This window comes from Cavia porcellus, unplaced genomic scaffold (genome assembly GCF_034190915.1).
Source record: "Cavia porcellus strain 051 isolate PalLab524CR breed Dunkin Hartley unplaced genomic scaffold, mCavPor4.1 scaffold_46, whole genome shotgun sequence".
In the NCBI taxonomy this organism is placed as follows: domain Eukaryota; kingdom Metazoa; phylum Chordata; class Mammalia; order Rodentia; family Caviidae; genus Cavia; species Cavia porcellus.
This window is the reverse complement of record NW_026947529.1, coordinates 665,483-681,072: the sequence shown is the minus strand read 5'-3', so window position 1 is coordinate 681,072 and position 15,590 is coordinate 665,483.

The following is a 15,590-nucleotide window of genomic DNA, read 5'->3' as shown; positions in this document are numbered from 1 at the left end:
TACGCTAATCAGGGTTGTGAAACATGTCAAACTCGACCATACAGAAACCAGGTGTCCTAAAGATAAGTTGTGCAGAACAAGACATTTAATTAACTCTGACCCGCTGGTCATCCCTGATGAGCTAACCAACCACAAATGGACAGACTGCCAACTATCCCGCTCTAACTGCTGTGATTGGCTTCTGTACCAAAAAAAAACGCTTACATTGCGGTTTTTTCCCCCTTAAAAGCACCAGCCTTGCCCCAACTCGGGGTTCTCCACTTCCACCTGTTTAGAGGACCCCATGTGCGTGGAATAATAAAGACCCCTTTGTTCTTACATGAGGACAGAGCCCTTAGAGTCTGCTTTGCGACACCGGTCGTACACCTACAAATAACATGGTAACTACAGTGAATAATACACTGTGCACTATACCACTGCTATTTGCTAAGAGCTGCTCTTATTTTTCCCCATATAGTTGAAAGATGAAAATGACTGGTGATGATAGAGAAACTGTGATAATATTTTTTTTCAATTTTATTGGATATTTCACTACATCCACTAAGTACATTTTATTTGCTACAATTATGCTAAGTGAAATAAATAAATAATTCTTAATGTTACAGTAGGCTGTGTTAGAAATATAGGCAGTCAGATAGTTATATAATGGAATGAAACTCCTGACCTACTATGTCTGGTAGGAGTTTGTGTTCTATAAAATAGAAGAATGAATTTTAGGAACAAAGGAGGTAAAGAGCAGAATATACTACTGAGAGAAAAAAATGAAAAGTTTTTGCTCTAGATAGGATATTACCACAGTGGGAAGCAGGCCAGGGGACATTTACCCTGAGGTCACTTACCTCTCCCTTAGGCAACTTACTTGTGGCAGGAAAAGAGTCCCAATTAGCTATTGGCACATCAGCAATGACACCTTTAAGCACCACCACAGTCAAACTACAGTATACGAAGTTGTACTCAAGGATTTCAAGGAAAGAGACAATATGGTAACTACTTTTATGTCAGGATTATCTGATGGTGAAACACTATTCTGCTTAAATGGTTGTTTTGATCTGCGCTGCTTTGCTGTTATGCCCTGTTTTATCTCAAGCTCCACTCCATTATTTACTTTTTTATTTTTATCCTTTTAATTAAGGGAAAATAAATAAAAATAGCAGGATATATTACAGTAACCCACTTTGACTTTCCATTATCTCGATTTAAAGCCCTGTATTACTCTCACCATCTTGTTTTTGACTGATATTCCCCTATTCTGTTTTACTGGATAGTATCAGGTTCGAAAGTTTAGGCATCAGCTGTGAAGATAATGAGATTCATTATAATGCCCATTCTCATTTACTTTTATCTACTTTTGAAGACCTACAATGTCTCCAATGTTTTGGTTTTGTTGGTTTTGTTCTTTACTGTTTTGTTCAATATTATTATAACTAATGATATAGGCAATTCTATTAGAGATAGCAGGAGGCATTATGGTAACCATTGTTGATTACCTTGTATTATGTTTTTACATTATCTATTATGTCCACCCTTTTGATTTGACCGATTCTGTTCTGTTATGTCACATTTGGTTTTACTCTCTTCCAAAAAACTAATTAGAACCTTGGGAGCAATGAAACTCAAAAGGTGTAATAGTCATTGTACAAAAGAGAGGAAAAGAAAGTGCTCTAAACTATATAACTGCATGTATATTTAAGTGTATAAGATAGAAAATGATATCACAGAGTCTTATTGGATCATTGAACGGAATTGTTTGCAGTATCATTGTTGGAATGTCCACTTTACAAGCTTTAATTTTGTGACTTGAACAATTATTTCTAACATGACAATATGTAATCCATTAACTAGTGATTTCCTACTGTTTATTTTTTTTCTGTAAGTCTATATAACATGTACCCTTTCTCTGCTTTTTTTTCTCCTTAAATAAAATTTTTTAAAAAGTAGATATAAGCCCCCTCACCATGTATCCAGCAGAAAAAGGCAGACATCTAGTGGTCATGTGATCCACCTTCTTAGAATAAAGGCCATTTTTACTTTATATTCTCTCCTTTACCACAGTGAAAACCCTATCAGAAAGCTTCTGTCTGAGAGAACAGGAGGGGTCATAAGTGGCTTGTCAAGGACTCTGTATCTTCTAAGGACTTTATAGAATAAAATCATGGGCTGAGATGGGTTTAATGTGGGGGAAATTGGGAACTCACAAGGCATATGGGCATAACTTTGGACAGAGCTATGTTTAGCGAGTATAATTAATAGTTCGGGCAAAATCATTTACACTGCAGACAAATGAGGAAGCGAGGTCATAGAAATCAGGCATTTTACAAAGCAGTAACTCTCCTCTATGGGATTGCAAGGATGACTCCTGACTTCAGCAGGGTGACAGGGAACTGTTTAGAAAATCAATTCTTAGAACATGGATGCATTTGCTTGGTATTTTCTCTTGAGGCCTGTCCCATAACAGGAGGTATCTGTCTTCACATAGCTGCAAGGTATGTGGGCTTCTGAGCTGGCTACATCTAGGACCTGATCCTGTCTCCCTGACTATATATTTCTAACTAACTCAGCTGCCTGTAAAAACAAGGCTTGCCCCTCAAAGGAGCCAGAAAATAAGTTCAGATTGCTTGCAGGATTGGAAGAAACAATCACCTCCTGCTGTGGGCCAAATCTCAAAACAAAAGGTAAATTAAATACAACCAAGTGCTAAGGAGCAACAGTCCAAATAGTTCTCTGATCACCCTGAGGATCTCAAGAGCCCCCATCCCAACCCTCTAAAAGAAGAGTCTCTGCTCTTAAACCTGCCCACTTACTATGACTTGCTCTCCCATTTGCTCCCAATTTAATCAATTTTACCTGAGCAATTAACCTTAATGGTTGACCACATTTCTATCCCGCCTTATTCTTAACTTTCAGATTCCCATTTTTCCCCTACCCTGGACCCATCTAACCCCATGGTTTAACTCTATACAAGTTTCTCAAAAAGACAGAGTCTTTAGCAAACCACTCAGAACTTTCCTGTCTCTCAGACAGAAGCTTTCCTTCTCCCAATAAATATATTCCACTCTTAAACTCCATCATTCCTAAAATTCATTCTTCAATTTTAGGGAACACAAACTTATACCAGATATATAGTAGGTAAGGAGTTTCATTCCCCTCGACCATTAACATGAGCCAAATTAACATGACTATACTTTTATAATATTTGAAATTTATTTCTTTTCCTGCAGTTTCAAGTGATTAATACAATTCACAGTGATTATAGTGGTGGCAATATCTAAAATTATATACAACAGTCATTATGAGTGTAAAATAATTGCTTTGATTGTATTATTTAGCAAGAGATAGACTTTGCCATGGCATTAGTTTATATCTTACAAAAGAGAAGGTTCACCTATAATTGTTCAGAAAAAAGTTCTACATTATTGGCTGATTGAACAACTTTTAATTAGATAAACTGTGTATTCTTTCAGTTTCTAGAAGGCTTCTATTATATTATTGAAAGCTGTCTGTAGGCCTCTTGGACCTTGGCTATATATATTTTGATGAATAATTCTATTTTGAAACTTGTATGAAGATTTATTTTTATCTTAGGATTAAATTCACTGCATTGACACTGATAGAGTGAAGCAAAAGCCCACTGCATTACTTTCCATTGGATACTCATGGCATTGAGCATGTGAATTACTGAGGAGGTAGATTAGCTTCATACATTGACAAGAATCAGTACTGTTAGGATTTTGTGGCCCAATAGAGAAGCCCAATGATAGGATTATTTCCAAAAGATGAGAAGTATAAAACAAAAAGAGGCCTTTATTCTGAGAACATAGAGAGAGATGTCTGGCACCCCCCCCACTACTGGAGTCCAGTGATCTCTCTGGTGGATACGTGGGATGGGGGTGTGTAAGCAGCCTCGGTTTTGGGTGGAACCTAAGGAGAGCATTAGGGATGCACAGGTAGCCCACTGGTCATAGATTGGGCACCATAGGTAAATTTCCAGGTGCAGGAAGATGACATCACAGCTAAATTCCTAGGGGTTGGGGAGATAGGGTCTTCCTGCTTCTGGTTGAGGCTTTCCCAGCTACAGAGTCCTGTCTGGGCCAAAATCCCTTCACAGAATATAAGAAAAAGTAGCAGTGTCCTTTCTCTTTAAAGAATGTGGAGAGGAGCCTAAAGCCACCAAGGGTTTGCCTTATTTTCTGATGGATTATGGGATTATAGGGTTTATCTGAAATTTGATGGTGCTGGCACTGACATTGATATCATGTAAGGAGCTGATTGGAATTTTCTTTTGGCCCCTGGGAAAGGAATGAGGAAGTTGTATTCAGGGAAAAACGAGGAAGTAGCCATATGGGTAAGCACCCCTGATTTGACCTTTCACACTGAACTACCACCATGATGTTCTGTAATTTATTCTAGGGCAAAACTCTTTAAAGGACATCCTTCAGTTTAAATTAAGAAATGAAAATAAAGAATTTTTGCTATGTGTCTTCTCCCATGGTTAGTGGTAAACAATTCATAAGGAAAATTTCCAGTCATTTCCTTAATGCACTGTAGATAGCATAAACAAAACCACAGATCAGTTCACATTCAGAAAACAGAAGCAGAACTAAAAGGCAGGGATAAAGCCTTTAAATGCAAATGTCCCTTAAGAGGTGAGATCAACATTTAAGAATGCAATCATTTACTGATTTCTCTGACTTCAAGAAAGAGAAACATTTACACTGTTATTGCTATAGGGTAATGAAACTCCAGGTCTACTATGTCTGGTATGAGTTTGTGTTCTCTGAAGTCAAAAAATGAATTTTAGAAAAAACAGAAGTCAAGATAATATAATTATTGGAAGAAAGAAAGCTGTGTGAGAGAGAGAGCAAATGTGTCCTGACTGGGTGGGCAAAGACTGTATTTTCCAACGACTTTTATAAAGTAAAATCTTGTGGTGAGACGGTTTGAAGGGTTGGAAAACTGGGAACTCACAATGCAGATGGGCATAAGATGGGGCAGGGCTATGGTAGCCAATAAGATAAATAGTTCAGGTAAAGATGATTAAATTGATAACAAAAGGGGAAGGGAGTCACACAGGAAGCAGGCATTGTTAGGCAACAGTGAATCTTCCCTTAGGGGTTTGGGAGGATGACTACTGAGGTCATCAGGATAATAGGAACTATTTAAAATGTCCCTCTTTATGAGGATACATTTCTTTGAATGGTGACTCCTGACTTCCTCATTGTGCTAAGGAACTATTTAGAATATCAGTCCTTAGGATATGGATGAAGTTGTTGATATTCTGTCTTGAGGCTTAGCCCATAGCAGGAGTTGTCCATCTTCTCCATAGTTGCAAGGTATCTGGGTTTCTGGATGGGCTCCTCAGAGGACCCAGCCCTGTCTCATTGCTAATCATAATTACCTAACTCAGCTCCACAAAACAGTACTTTTAGGAAAATTGAATACAGATGTCTTGTGCTCTGGGTGAATGATCTGGGATGACAGTGTGCAACGTATATACCAGTGTTGCCTCACAATTCATATGTTTTGAAATTTAGTTTTAGTTTATTTTTTTCTTTTTATCCTTGAAATGAAATGGATTTGGAAATGAAAATCCTGAGGTAAGGCACTTTGGTACACATATTCCTCTGTGTAGTTGAGATCAACACTGTTGAAGACAACCAGCTTCAGAAGTCTCTGACTACTTTCTATCATTTGGGATCCTCTCTTGCAGGAAGGAGTTCCTTTCCCTGTTTATTTTGGACTCAGAAAGAAGACAGTAGTGCAGCAGTCAAGCAGTGATGAAGAGGCGGGCTATATGAAATGTCCAATCAGGTGAGCTGTGGCAGGAGGTCTCTTGGGTCTTTTCCGGTGTGTCGACATTTTTTACCTGTTTTTGGGAGCAGAATGCTTGCTGGATCTCATTTACTGGTTTTGAAGTCCGGGCTATATGAAATGTCCAATCAGGTGAGCTGTGGTAGGAGGTCTTTTGGGTCTTTTCTGGTGTGTAGACATTTTTTACCTGTTTTTGGGAGCAGAATGCTTGCTGGATCTCATTTACTGGTTTTGAAGTCCTGTGGCCTGATTAGCAAAGAATCTGGGAGACCCTCTAGCCACGGAATGGTGAGGCTTTGGATGGGAGCCCATAAATAGGGTGGAATTGGGAGAAACCAGTTACAAGTGGTTAGAAGCAGTTCTGGTGTGTGTAGACTCAGGTATTTAGTTGGCTTCAGCTCCTGAGCTCTTCTAGCATTGGCCTTGGGTCGTCCACTTTCCCGTTTTCTCCTGCTGGGAACAAGGATGATTCTGTGTCCCCAGAACCCTGAATTAACTATGATAGCACCGGACTGGAGTATCATCTTTGAAATTTTCTACTGTCCTGGCACCTCCATCATAAGGAGCAGAGGAAGCAGCTTGGGAAGCCCCTGACTCTGATGCATTTTGTAGCTGGGGCAGCATTACTGAGCTTGGTCTCTGCTCTCATTCCAGGGATAAGCAATCTTGATGTTCTAAAGTTTATAAATGTATGTAATGCAGGGCCTCATATTCACAACGGCACTCCTTAAACCTGTACTTTTTTGTATTTATAGGGATTGCCTAAATTTCTGGTATGTTCTTGCATTTCCAACCTCATGACAGGTGTTGGCAAAATCAAGAGAATTCAGAGATGTGTAGTGATGTGCTTCAGTGCAGGAAGGCTTTCCAAACACCTGGTGAACTCCTGTGTATGATAAATAACAGTGCAAAGAATTTCTGAATATACTTCATGTGACACATGTGCTCATAGACTATGTTTGTGAGAACAGCAATAGAGGTTTGAATTTTGAGAAAAAAAGCAGATATAAAAGTGTCATCAAGGGCAGGGTAAAGTGTGCTTGCTAAGGATAAATTTCAGAAAGGGGTGCCTGTTAAATTCTCACTGAAAAATGCCTAAATGTAGTCATTTGCATGAACATATAAGTACATGATATCCTTCTGAATGGAAAGGAATATGGGTGTTATCTCTGAATTAAGAGCTAATTTAATAGCTTGGTTGATCATATGCATTGTTTAAATATGGAAATGCTCTGTAATGGACTTTACTAATTCCTGTAAAGGAGATGCCCTAAATTGAAATTGTGCAGGGATATCAATAGTTTAGGCATGAAGGGCTTAGGGTGGATCAGATGAGCATGGAAAGGATGTGGAAGTGACCAGCAGGACACAGTGTGCAAATAGCAGGACATACAACAGAGAGGGTCTTGACTGAAAGTCAGGTAATTCTTAGGGTAAGCATGCAGTTCAAATTGAATTATGATATCTTCCTTGAGGTGAATAACACCAGCTCTGCTAACAATCAGTATTCCACATCCCTGTCAACCCATGAATTCTGTGTTCTTCACTTGAGATCTAGTTTTGATTATCTCAAATTAGGACCCAGTATAATAAAGATGAAATTTTAATTTTTTTTTTGTACCGAGAATGGAACTCATGATCTCAAGCTTCCAAGTTAGGTTTTCATGCTGCTAGTTAAATACCCAGCTCTGAAAGTGTTTTCTGTATATTATGGATGATATCAACCTTTTTTCTCAGAAAATGTTGAACATTGTGGAATTTTTCTATATTGTATGGCTAAATTTTTTAAAGCAAACCAAAAGTGTCTTATGCAGTCACTTTTCAAGTTTCACATTGTCTGTGGGGTGTCTCAGTCAGGGTTTATCTATTTCAGACAGCTCTGTAACTTAGGCTAGCCCCAAACTCAAGGAAATTCTCCTGCATCAGCCTCCCAAGATATATTTCTTCTTTCTGAGTGGAAAGTGATCACTTGTTGACACTGAGGTATAATTGGAAGCTTGCACTTGGTTTCATTGTTTATATGTTTTTTACATACAGCAGTTTTCCGTGAACATTTGAGTTATTATTTATGTACCATATTTGATGTTATTTATGTTTTGTTCTGTGAAACCAAATTCAAATATCAAAATGCTGCTTAAGTATATTAAGAACAAAGGACTTAGGGGCCTAATTGAGATTTGAAGAGATATCATTGGTATTACATCAGAGTGATTGATGAGATATTTGTCTGCATCTGTGCTTTATGGATGCTGGGCCTATAGGTTCTCATTATAGGCTCTGCATTAGAGACAGTGCACAGGGACTCTTGCAGTGACTCAACACAAGAATAAGTGCTCCTATTTGGCTGTTACATTAGCTGTGAGTTGCAATATAGTATCAAATTTGCTGTCTCAAAAATGTGTATATACAAAAAATGAATCCCCAAGATATGGAATTAAGATTTGAAGAAATCAGTCTCCATTCACCTGTTTTGTTTGGTTTTATTTGTTTAGTTTAGTTTTGTTTTATTGAGACAGGTTTTCTCTATGTATGTCAGCTAGACTTGAACCCCTTATGGAGTGCAGAATTGCCCTAACCTCAAAGCAGCACTCCTGTGTCAGGCTCTTGAGGGCTGGGATTATAGATATGTGTGTTTTTACCCTAGAAAATATTGAGGCTTGTAATTTTAGCTGTGTTGTACCTTGTCATAATAGATGCCATCTTGAGCTTTGCGTTTAACTAGTGCCCTGTATTTTACCCTGAAAAATGGAAAATCACTCAGGGTAGAAGTCCCAGGAGAAAAGCAAAATGAGCTATACCCAAAGAAAAAAACTGACCTGCTCAACAGAAGAAGCAGAATACAGTTGTCATCCAAAAAGTATTATAAGATTCTAGCTAAATGATTTCCAACTGGATCTTTTTGTCATTCTATCTTTTAAAACATCTGTAACTTTCCAGTTCAAAGCCTCTTGTTTAGATCTTGAAACTGGGTGTGGGGGTTCTGTGTACAAGTAGTCCTGAGACCATCTAATGAAATTCCACATTTCTCAATTGGGTTGCTTGGATTCCTGTACTGTTGTTCACAAACTCAACGCTTCAGAAACCTTTACTGACACAAGCAAACACCAAGATTAAATGACAGTGCCACTGAAATGAAAGAATAGTAGTTTAAAGGAGAGGAGAAAAAGACAAATGCCATGTGCTATAATGCCCACCTCTTTTCCCCAGCAATGAAGAGGCTGAAACAGGAGAATGGCCATGTATTCAAAGACAGCCTAACCTACATAGTGAGGGCAAGGCTGGCCAGAACTCCAAAGTGAGACTATGTCTTTAAAACAAAAAACTAAAATGAAAATAATGAACAACCAAGGTGATAGACAGAGTATTTAAAAAAATCAATAATAGAGCTGAGTGAAAGTTGACTTATGCAAAATGGGAATTATTGAATGATGATGCAGAAGAAGGAAGGCCATGTAGTGGCATGCAGGAGGCAGTGACAAACACAGATTTAGGAATGACACCTATAGTGCTACAGCACAACAGTGACCTCCTTCCTCCAATACATTTGCAGTTCACTAAATGGAGGACTTATAAAAGCTCATGGAAATGTTAAGCTCAAGGCAAACAAGCAGCTTGAAATCCAGGCTTTGGAACATGGCCTTTAACAGACATTTCATATTTAGATTGAAATAAGAGAAATATAATCCTGCCCTGTTTGATGGCAAATGCACCAAATTTAATGGCTCACAACATTGAGAAGTGAAGAAGTTACAAACCAAAAGAAGATCAAAAATTTTCTTAGAAAAAAAGAGAGAAGAATATCCCTGGATTTTCAGGAGTGGTCTTCAGTGTTTTGGCCAAAGACCTATTGTCAGGGGTCATTTATACAGGAAAGCCACAATGTGGGTACAGTATGTGTCTCAGACTACAATCAACCTATAAGCTTATAGCTGCTTAATTAATATTATTCATCAGGGGAACAAATCAGCCAGAAAAGTTATGTGGAAAGAGCCAAGGCATTTTGTGAGAACAATAATCCAGTTGTTCTGGTCATTGAGTATGGTAATTGATGCCTATCTGAACTTCCTGGAGGAGGTTGTGGTAACTGTAGTACATTTCAAGCTGTTGTTTTTCTCTGCAGGAGCATATAGACATGGTCACTGCATCTTCATCTTCAGTTCTGGCTTTCTTCAGCTGGGCCTGTAGCAGTGATTGTTGTATTTAGTTTTTTGCATTGACTCTTTGAAGTTCCAGTTCCTCTCTCATTCTTTATCAATTTCTTTCTACATTGACATCCTGTGCTAAAATCACAATAGTATTTGAGTGAATTTACTGATGTTTTTACAATTAAAAATATTAACACAGGCCAGGGATTTAGCTCAGCAGGCAGAAATGCCTGCCTGGAAAGGGCTAGGATGTAACTTTGATCTTTGGTACCTAAAAAAAAATGTAATTTAAACTGCAAGGAAAGAAAATAATTTCATTCGTGAAAATGTAGGTTTACAAAATTTATAATTAAATATGTCAATGGCAAATTAAACATTGTTAATAGTCATATTTAGTATATAAAGTTGTTTGGGCTGGGGATTGAGCTCAGTGATACAAGGAGCTGCCTGGAGAGCACAAGGTCATGAGTTCAATCCCTCATATAAAAAAAAAAAACTCGCAGTTGTCAGTGATGCAGTGCTATGAGCACATTTTGAAACTGATACTTGTTAATTAAGAGGCTCAATGTTTCTTTTTTGGTCTATGAAATACCTGCAGATAACATGGCAATTACAGTGAATGATGTACTGTCCCCTAAAGGATTGCTATTTTCTGAGTTGTTTTTAGTTTTTGTTTTCCCACATATTTGAAAGTTGAAAATGTTGGCTGATGCTAGCTAGAAAAACTGTGATAAACATTTTTTTAATTTAATGATATATTTCCCTATATCCATTAAGAACATTTATTTGCTACAATTACTCCAAGTCAAATTGATAAACAATTCTTAAAGTTACAGACAGCTGAGTTAGTTAGAAATACAGGCAACCATACCGTGATAAAGTGGAATGCAATTCCTGACCTTCTATGTCTTGTATGAGTTTGTGTTCTCTACAGTGCAAGAATGAATTTTAGGAACAACAGAGTTGAAGAGCAGAATATATTTATTGAGAGAGAGAAAGTGAAAGTAGGATATTTTGGGAGTGGGAGGTGGAACCAAGGGCTTTTACCTGGAAGTCACTTTCCTTTTCCCTATTCAACATACCTGTGGCCAGAAAAGAATCTCAATCAGCTACTTGCATATCAGCAATGCCAACTTTAAGCACCACCCAACTCAAAAACTATATTTATGCCACCCACACATATCCAGAAGAAAAAGCCAGACCCCTAGTGGTCATGGGGTTCTCTCCATATTCTTAGAATAAAGGCCATTTTGACTTTATATTCTCTTCTTTACTACACCAAAAACCCTATCAGAAAGCTTCTGTCTGAGAGAAACAGGAGGGATTCTGAGCAGATAGCAAAGGACTCTGTCTTTTATAGGGACTTTATAGAATAAAATCATGTGGTGAAAATGGTTTAAAGTGGGTTAGATTACTGATATTACTGAGGAGGTAGCTTAGCACAATAGAGAAGCTGAATATAAGAATGTAAAAGTGGCCTTTTATTTAAAGAATGTGGAGGCAAGCCCACAGTCACTAAGGGCTTGGCTTTTATTTTTTTTCTGACTGACTATGGGGTTATGGGTATATGTGACTTTTGACTGGATGTGGTGCTTGGAGGGGACATTGATGTCATGCTAGGAGCTAATGGGAATTTTCTTTAGGCCCCTGGGAAAGAAAGAGGATGTTGTAATCAAGGAGAAAAGAGGAAATGGCCATGTGAGTAAGCATCCCTGAGTTCACCTTCTTCCACCTTGAACTACCACTATGAGGTCCTGTAATTTTTCTAGGGCAAAACTCTTTCAAGTACATCCTTTGGATTGAATGAAGAAATCAAAACAAAGAATTTTTGCTATCTGTCTTCCACCATGGCTGGAGATAAGCCATTCATAAGAAATATTTTGATTCAATTCCTTAATGCATTGTTGATACCATAACCAAAATTACAGATCAGTTCACTTTCAAAAAAAGAAGCAGCACTTAAAGGCAGGGATAAAGGCCTTCGATGCAAGTATCCCTGGCAAGGTGAGTTCAACATTGTGTAATATAAACTACAACTGATTTCTCTGACTTCCAGAAAGAGAAAAGTTTATACTGATATTGCTATAGCAAAATCAATTTCCTGGTCTGCTATGTCTGATATGACGTTTTTGTTCTGTAAAGTCAAAGACTGAATTTTAGGAACAACGGAAATTAACAGAAGAATATACTTATTGAGAGAACGAAAGCTGCCTGAGACAGAGAAGGGGTCCTGAGGAGGTTGCCAAACACTGTCCTTTCTAGGGATCTTTATAGAGTAAAATCATGTGGTGAAATTAGTTTAAGGAGGGGAAAACTAGGAACTCACAATGCAGATGGGCATAAGATGGGACAGAGATAAGGTAGCCAATAAGATTATAAGTTCAGGTAAAGTTGATTAAATTGGGAACAAAGAGGGAAGGGAGTCACATAGAAAGCAGGCATTCTTAGGCAGCTGTGGCTTCGCTTAGGGGTTTGGGAGGGTGACTACTGAGGTCATCAGGATGACAGGAACTATGTAGAATGTCAGTCTTTAACAGGATACATTCCATTGAATGGTGACTCCTGACTTCCTCAGAGTGCTAGGGAACTATTTAGAATATCAATCCTTAGGATATGGATGAATTTGCTTGTCATTTGTCTTCAGCCTTGGCCCATAGCATGAGGTGTCAGTCTTCCCCATAGTTGCAAGCTATCTGGTCTCCTGCATGGGCTCCTTGGGGGACCTAGCCCTGTCTCCTGCCAATACTATTTAAATAACTCAGGTCCCTGTAACAGTACTGTTTGGAAAATTGATTAGAGATGTCTTGTGCTCTATGTGAATGATCTGGGTATGACAATGTGCAATGTATATACCAGTGTTGCCCCCTGATTAACATGTTTTGAAGTTTAATTTTAGTTGATGTGTTCTTTTTTCCTTGAAATCAAATGGATTTGAAAATTAAAAGCCTGAGGTAAAGCTCTTCTGTAGAAACACCCCTCTGTCGAGCTGAGTTCACCACTGTAGAAGAATGGCAGCTCAAGAAGCTTCTGCACTACAGTGTATCATTTGGGATCCTCTCTTGCAGGGTTAGGGTTCCTTTCCCTGTTTATTCTTGACTCAGAAGGGGGGCAGTAGAGCAGGAGTCAATCAGTGATGAAGGGGCAGGCTATATGAACTGTCCAATCCAACAGGCCATTGCTGGCTGTGACCTCTGTCTCTTCTGGTGTCTCATCATGATTTACCTGTTCTGAGTATAATACTGGTAGCAAAATGCTTTCTGGATCTCATTTAGTTCTTTTGATGTCCTGTGGCCTGATTAGCAAAGAACCTGAGAGATCTTGGAGCCATGGAAGGGTGAGGTTGTGGATGGGAGCCCAGAGATAGGGTGGATTGGGTGAAACCAGTTACAAGTATGTAGGAGTAGTTCTGGTGTCTGGAGCCTCAGGTATTTAGTTAGCTTCAGCTCCTGAGGTCCTCAAGCATTGGCCATGGGTCATTCACTCTCCCTTTTGCCTCTTGATGTTGGCAAGGGTGATTTGGGGTCCCCAGAACCCTGGCTCCACTATGACAGCAGCAGACTCAAGTATCATCTTTGAAATTCACTGCTGGCCTGGTAACTCCACAATCTTCGGCATTGGAAGGAGCTTGGGAAGACCCTGACTATGATGCTTTTTGTAGCTTGTAGAGCAGTAATGAGCTACATCTCTGCTCTCTTTCCTCAGAGTAGCTGATCTGGAATGTCCAAAGTTCATTAATGCCTGTAATGCAGGGCTTTATAGTCACAATGGCTCAAATTAAACTGTGGCATTTTTGTATTTATAGTGGTCTCCTATATTTATAGTATGTTCTCATATTTCCATCCTCATGACAGGTAGTGGCAAAGGTCCTAAGAATACAGAGATGTGTAGTAATGTGCTTCAGTAGAGGAAGGCTTCCCAAACACCTGCTAAACTCCTGTGTATTATACAGAACAGTGCAAAATAATTTCTGAACATACTTAATTATTTATGTGGCACCCCTGCTCACAGACTAGGTTTGTGAGCACAGCCATAGAGTTTTGAAGTTTGAGAAAAATGAAGCAAATATGAAAGTGTTATCAAGGACAGAGTAAAAATTTATTAAGGACAAATTCCAGAAAGGGCTACCTGTTAAATTCCCATCAAAAAATGCCAAAATATAGGCATTTGCAGGGACATATACACATCATATCGTTCTAAATGGAAAGGAATCGGGGTGTCATCTGAATTAAGAGCTGATTTAGTAGTTTGGTTGTTCATAGACAGTTTAAATATGGAAATGCTCTGCAATGGTCTTTACTAAGTGCTGATTTAGTCGTTTGTTTGTTCATGGACAGTTTAAATTTGGAAATGCTCTGCAATGGACTTTACTAACTGGTGTAAAGGAGATGCTCTAAATAGAAATTTTGTAGTGATATCAATAGTTTGGCATGAAGGGTTTCCTGCTGAGGATGGATCAGAGGAGCATGGAAAGGATGTGCAAGTGACTGACAGGATGCAGGAAGCCAATAGCAGGACATACAACAGAGAGGGTCTTCACTGAAATTCAGGTAGTTCTTAGAGTAAGTATGAAGTTAAAGTTGGGTTCTGATTGCTTCCTTGAGGTGATCAACACCAGCTCTGGCAACAATCAGTATTTCACGTCCTTGTCAACCCATTTATTTTTTGTTCCATACTTGAGATTTAATTTGGATTATCTCTAATGCTCCAATGTCATGAAGGTAAAATTTGGATTTTTTTGTACCAAGGATCAAACTCATGACCTATGCTTTCTAGGAAGGTGGTCATGCCACTGAGCTAAATACCCAACTATGAAAGTGTTTTCTGTGTAGCATGGAAGATATCCACATTGTTTCTCAGAAAGTGTTGAACACTATTGGTATTTTTCGGGATTGTATGGCTATAATTTTTAAAAACAAACCAAAGGTGTCTTATGCATTCTCTTTGCAAGTTTCACTTTGTCTGTGAGGTGTCTCAGTCAGGGTTTCTCTATTTTATACAGCTCTGTAATTTAGGATAGCCCAAAATTCAAGGAAGAACTCCTTCACCAGCCTCCCAAGATATATTTCTTATATCTAAATTGAAAGTGATCGCTTGGTGACAGTGAGCTGTAAATTACAGCTTGGGCCTGGTTCCATTTTATATACTTATTTTTTAAAAACAGTATTTTCCACTAACATTTGAGTTATTATTTGTGTACCATATTGGATGTTATTTATGTTTTGTTCTATGAAACCACATTCATGTTTCAAAATGCTGCTGGAGTATATTAAGAACAAAGTACTCACTGGCCTAAATGAGATTTGAAGAGACATTATCTGTAGCCTATCAAAGTGATTGATGAGATTTTTTTTCTTTTTTTAAATTTTGAAAGTGGTAAATTACAACACAACAAGGCAGAATAAGGCCAACTAAGATCATACAGTGAAGTTGGTAAACAACTTCACAACAGGTTACTGGGATAACAGTAATAGGTATCACAACATATTTTATTATCTTTATAATAGTTGTTCTTTCAAACATTTGTATCAAAATGAGATGAAATAGAGAACATTATAGTACTTATCAAAACAGAACATTGAATAGAGCAATACCATTAATCAGAATAGGGCAAAACAGTAATAAAAATATTTGCCTTCA